General features: G+C 32.6%; 1 protein-coding gene across 12 annotated transcripts in view; it reads left to right on the top strand.

Moving 5' to 3' along the window:
* The window catches only part of FOXP2 (forkhead box P2), a 562,025-nt gene extending 559,427 nt beyond the window's left edge, over positions 1-2,598 (top strand). For all 12 annotated transcript variants that reach the window (XM_055139128.1, XM_055139142.1, XM_055139146.1 and 9 more), the window contains one exon: positions 1-2,598. This exon is cut by the window's left edge and continues 1,452 nt beyond it. The gene's annotated coding sequence lies outside the window, so the exon portion shown is untranslated.
* The last annotated feature ends 2,335 nt before the right edge of the window (positions 2,599-4,933 follow it).

A 4,933-nucleotide genomic window follows, 5' to 3' on the forward strand; every position in this document is an offset into this window, starting at 1 on the left:
TTTTTTATAGTCTTAAGTTATAATGAAAAAAAAAAAACAAAAAGTAGGAACCAAACATAAAAGGTCTAGTAAAGCCAAAAATTAATTTCATATTGATTTTAAAGTGATCTAGCTGAGTTTTTACACTGAAAGCAAAGAATATAGCAATTGTAGTCCATGGTATTTATTTTCAGTCAAACCAAAGTTACATATAAATTCTGCCTCTGCTTATACGGGATATTAACACTAACAATACACTCCCTTTCAAAGACTTGCACAGGCCAAATTGTTGGAACGCTGGTTTTCTTGACAACTCCAAACCCCAAAACTATGATAATGCTGACGTTAATGATGTAGTTGAAAATAGCATAGTCAGATGTTTGCTTAAAACCTAGAAACTTTACGTGTTGCTTTTCATGTGCTGTGCCAAGTCTTGATAATACTTTTTCCCCCAACCAAGGGACCTCATAACCTGATTATGGTTATTGCTTTACAAACAGTCTTGACAGAAGGTGGCTGCTAGAGCTTAACATATGAACCAGTTCCATGTGACGGAGCTGGTTCTTGCAAAGTAAGCTCATCATTTATTCTTTGCTGAAGTCAGCAAATAGAGTTAGAGAGATACCCAGTCATCTATCACACCAAATAAAAGGACATAACGGCTTTCAAAAGGGTTTTCCCACTTACCCAAAAGGCTTTCTGAAAGCTTCTACCTCTGCAAAAAAAAAAAAAAGAAAAAAAAGAAAAAAAAAAGAAAAAAATTAGAACAATTATGGCAGATTGCATGAAACGTGAGAACGTCACAGTAACTGCTACTTTTCATTATGTTTGTCTTTGGGTCATGATCAAAGAACGGGAAGTTTATGGTATGGTATTGAAAGAAAGATGGGTATTGCGAAGGATGGTTTTCAGTCATCTAGGATCCTGCTGTGTGGGTTATCTGAAGGGAAATGGGTCTTTCAGGTGCATGTTCAAAAGGCTTTGATGGACTGAAAGTAACTGTGAGAGCTGTACCATCAGGAGGGTGGCCTAAGACTACAATGCTAAAGTATGCATACCTCAGTTACAAAACTTTTGAAAGGAAGTCTCAGCCACAGAATGCATATACCTGTAGAGTTTTGCATGGGTTTTATATGAATACAATTTTAAAAAAATAGCTGCTTGCACATTATACCAGAAAAACCTCCAAAACTGCAATTGCTTTGAAAATAGATTTTAGGTTTTTTGGAGTTTTCTGAGATGCTTGGTCTGTATTTTGATAATTGTGCATATTATGTAAAAAATGTTGGTGGACCCATAAATGACCAGACTTTTTCTAAGAAAAATGTTGCTTTAATGCATTTCATGATTTTTACTCTTATATCATTGCTTGCTAGTAATAGCAAATCTGCTTTTCTGCATCTGCTTTGCGTAGCTATTGTAAGGCTTTGAACTAATGTATGTATTTATTGCTTGAACTTCTGTGCATACCTTATAAAGCATAATGTCTGACAATTTAAATGGCTCATGTATTCTTGCTTCTATCATAAACTGATTATGGGGACTATGATCTTTTGTATACAGCAAATTTTAACTGTAGCACAAACATCTGTTTATGTATTGGTGAAATATATCTGTTTTATTTATCTTTTTTGAGGTAAACTAATTTTGATACTTTTCATTACTGTGTACTATGTTCATACTTTGAATTCTCTGACGTTAGAAGTCATGGTTGAGAATTGTAACAGCTGTTATTCGTTCTGTATTCATGGCTTTCACTGCTGAATAAAATAAAGGACCAAACCTAGGATTTGAAAGAAAACTGTCTACCTCTAACACCAGGGAGTTATCAGATCTTATTTTGCATAGTTTTAGTCGTCAAAGACACAATTGCTTAAACTTAGTGGGCTTAAAGCACATATTCTATGTGGTCAGATCCATGGCACAGTTGTACTGTTTGAAAATCAATTAAAATTTCATGTGAATGTTACAAGTATTTGGTAGAATTACCACTAACTGGGTTTTCTTTAGATAACTCAGATATGAAGAGAATGTCATCAGCACCCTGTGTCTACAGCTGCTTAACGTCATAAGCATGCATTTCTATGTGATTAGGGAATCGAAGACTAGTCAGCTAAGAATAGAGCTACAGAAGTACACTGAAAATAAACCATACCGGACTTCAATGTCCCTGGACAGATTCAGTCACCAAACCCATTAGACTATTTTGCAGAGTTTCAAATTGGGCATTAACATTGTTGGAGAATTTATGAGACATTATCTTATACATGCCAATATTACTAAACATTTAATAATCGCTTTTTTAATGCCAAAAAGCTATTGAAAGTAACTGGCCTACCCTTGTTATTTCATTAGATTGGGGTGCAATGAAAGGGTTTTGTGTTCTTTTGTTTTTGTTTTGGGGGTTATTTTTTTTTACTTTTACTTTTTTTTTTTGTCCATGAACACTTGGCAAATTTTACTTAGCCAAAAAAGGAAAAAGATGTACATTTTCCTATAAAATTAATGTATGAAGAGTGTGTCACTGCTGATTGATGTAAAAAAAATGTATATGAAACCATTTCATTCACTTGATTACATTTTGAAGTATAAATAAAAAATCTAATTCTTTTTCACCCATTTATAACCCCTAGGATTTTATTCTTTCCAAGAGACCATTCTTCCTTGCCAGAAACAAGAAATAAATTTGTGTATGCATGTCCCACAATTTATTAAAATCATGTTCTTAGGTTAGAGATTGTTAAATAAGTCTATCCCAAAGTTAGTAAAATCTGGGGCTTATTGTTTTAGTAAAAACTACTGCCAAGTTCAAAATTTGCCTTCTCACATAATCAACTCATGTTTTCAGATTCTTATTCTAAATAGAATTTGACATCATGTGAACCTTAAAACTAATGATTTTTCCCCTCTGCATTGCACCATGATTTAAGAAACTTACAAAGGTAGTATTAGTATCTTTCTATGAGATGACATTTTTAGATTCATAGGAAGAGTCCACCGTATAGGTGGCAAAAAAATGGACCCTAGGGGAAAAAAAAAACATGGCCTAAATCTTGCAAATAATCAGAATTTTAAAAAATAATCTGAATATTTTGAGTAGATATAGATATCTTTTATATATGATCTAATCTTTTATATCCCACTGAATTATTGACTAAAGAGTTTTACAAACATAAATAAATTAGGGGGCTGGAGTGATAGCACAGCGGGTAGGGCATTTGCCTTGCACGCGGCCGACCCGGGTTCGAATCCCAGCATCCCATATGGTCCCCCGAGCACCGCCAGGAGTAATTCCTGAGTGCATGAGCCAGGAGTGACCCCTGTGCATCGCTGGGTGTGACCCAAAAAAGCAAAAAAAAAAAAAAAAAAAAAAAAAACATAAATAAATTGGTATTCAGTGTTTAGGTTAAGTTGCTTGCTTTTTGCATGGCTATTCTGTTTCAAAATACATGAAAATGACATTTACTTCCTTGACCCTTAGAATATACTTTCACTATTGATTTTTTTTCAAAATAAACTAGTAAGACTTTATTCACACCCAACATGTGTTATTAAGGTATTAAAAACTTCTTAGATTTTCTTAAATTCTTGTATCTAAAGCTACTTGAATTTCTACAAACATATAGCTGAGATTTTATTATATCAAATATTGCATTTGTATCATCTTTCTTCGTTTTTGTTTGTTTGTTTATTTGTTTTTTTAATCCTAGATGCTTTCTATCAAAACCATCTTGAGCAGCCAGGTAAATCCAATCCCTCATTTTTTTTCTTCAAAATTTATCATATGTTTTTATTTTATTTATGTCTGTTGATAGTCACCAAAATTTGGTGTCTAACATGATAAGAACAACAATAATAGACCACCAATAATGGTTTTTCTTTAAGTTTGGATACTGTGTTTCATAAACTAGGACTCTATCCCTAATCATTGATTGTGAAATAAAGTAGAAAAGGAGTTAAATATTTAACCAGTTCTTCATTTTGTATAATGAAATGGAGAACGTCAGTGACTAGAGACAAATATAGATCATGCAACTGAATTGTAACAGAGAATATTTGAGTATAAAAACCATCTACCCTGATAAAGCTTTTTTACTAACAGGACTTCACCATTCCAGAAAACTATTATCCCCAAAAGTGAGTGTTTCAAATAAAATTAAACTTCAAATTTAAAACTTTAATTTCACAAACTTTCCCATACATGTATTTAAATAAACCTTGATTTGTTCCACTCTCAAAAGAAATTAAAAAAATAAAAGGGAGATATGAATCCAGTCTGGCACTGTCTCTATTTTAATGGATGGAGAACAATTTAGAGATTAAAACTAGTGATTTAAGAAAAAGGAAAAAAACCCACATGGCAAATGCTTTGTAGTAAAATCTATATCCAAACTCCTGTCATCCAATAATTGAAGGCACTGTTGCCTGAATATACTGTGCTGGATTTATGGAGGATTCAATTATACTTTAAAAGTTTGATCATTAAAACTAAGTTATTTTGAATTTTTATAAATTAAAAATAAAGTATAACAACTTAAAAATCTAAGTAAAAAAGAACAGAAGTAGAGAAGCAAGTCCCTTTCTAACCATTTCTCTGGATAGGGATCATGAAAGCTAAGTATCCTATCCTTACTGCTTCAAATCTTTCACAAAATGAGATTCGGGCATATGCTAACACTTAAATTGCTGACAAACGAAACAAAAATAAGCTACATCTTTTTGCTATTAGCTAATCTTAAAAGTGCATGAAAACTTTTTAAACACCACAGTATAAGATTACTGTGTAAGACTATGTATATTGAGAGAAGAAAATGTGGCTTTACCCAGCATTTGACATATTATTCCATTTATTCTGTTCATGTAATATTGGGGGAAAAAATAATGTGACACCTGAATAAGTGGATAGATCACTAATAGTTGTTAGAGAAGTAAAGAGGCTAATTTTCTGGGGAAT

Source organism: Sorex araneus, chromosome 1, assembly GCF_027595985.1.
Source record: "Sorex araneus isolate mSorAra2 chromosome 1, mSorAra2.pri, whole genome shotgun sequence".
Lineage (NCBI taxonomy): Eukaryota > Metazoa > Chordata > Mammalia > Eulipotyphla > Soricidae > Sorex > Sorex araneus.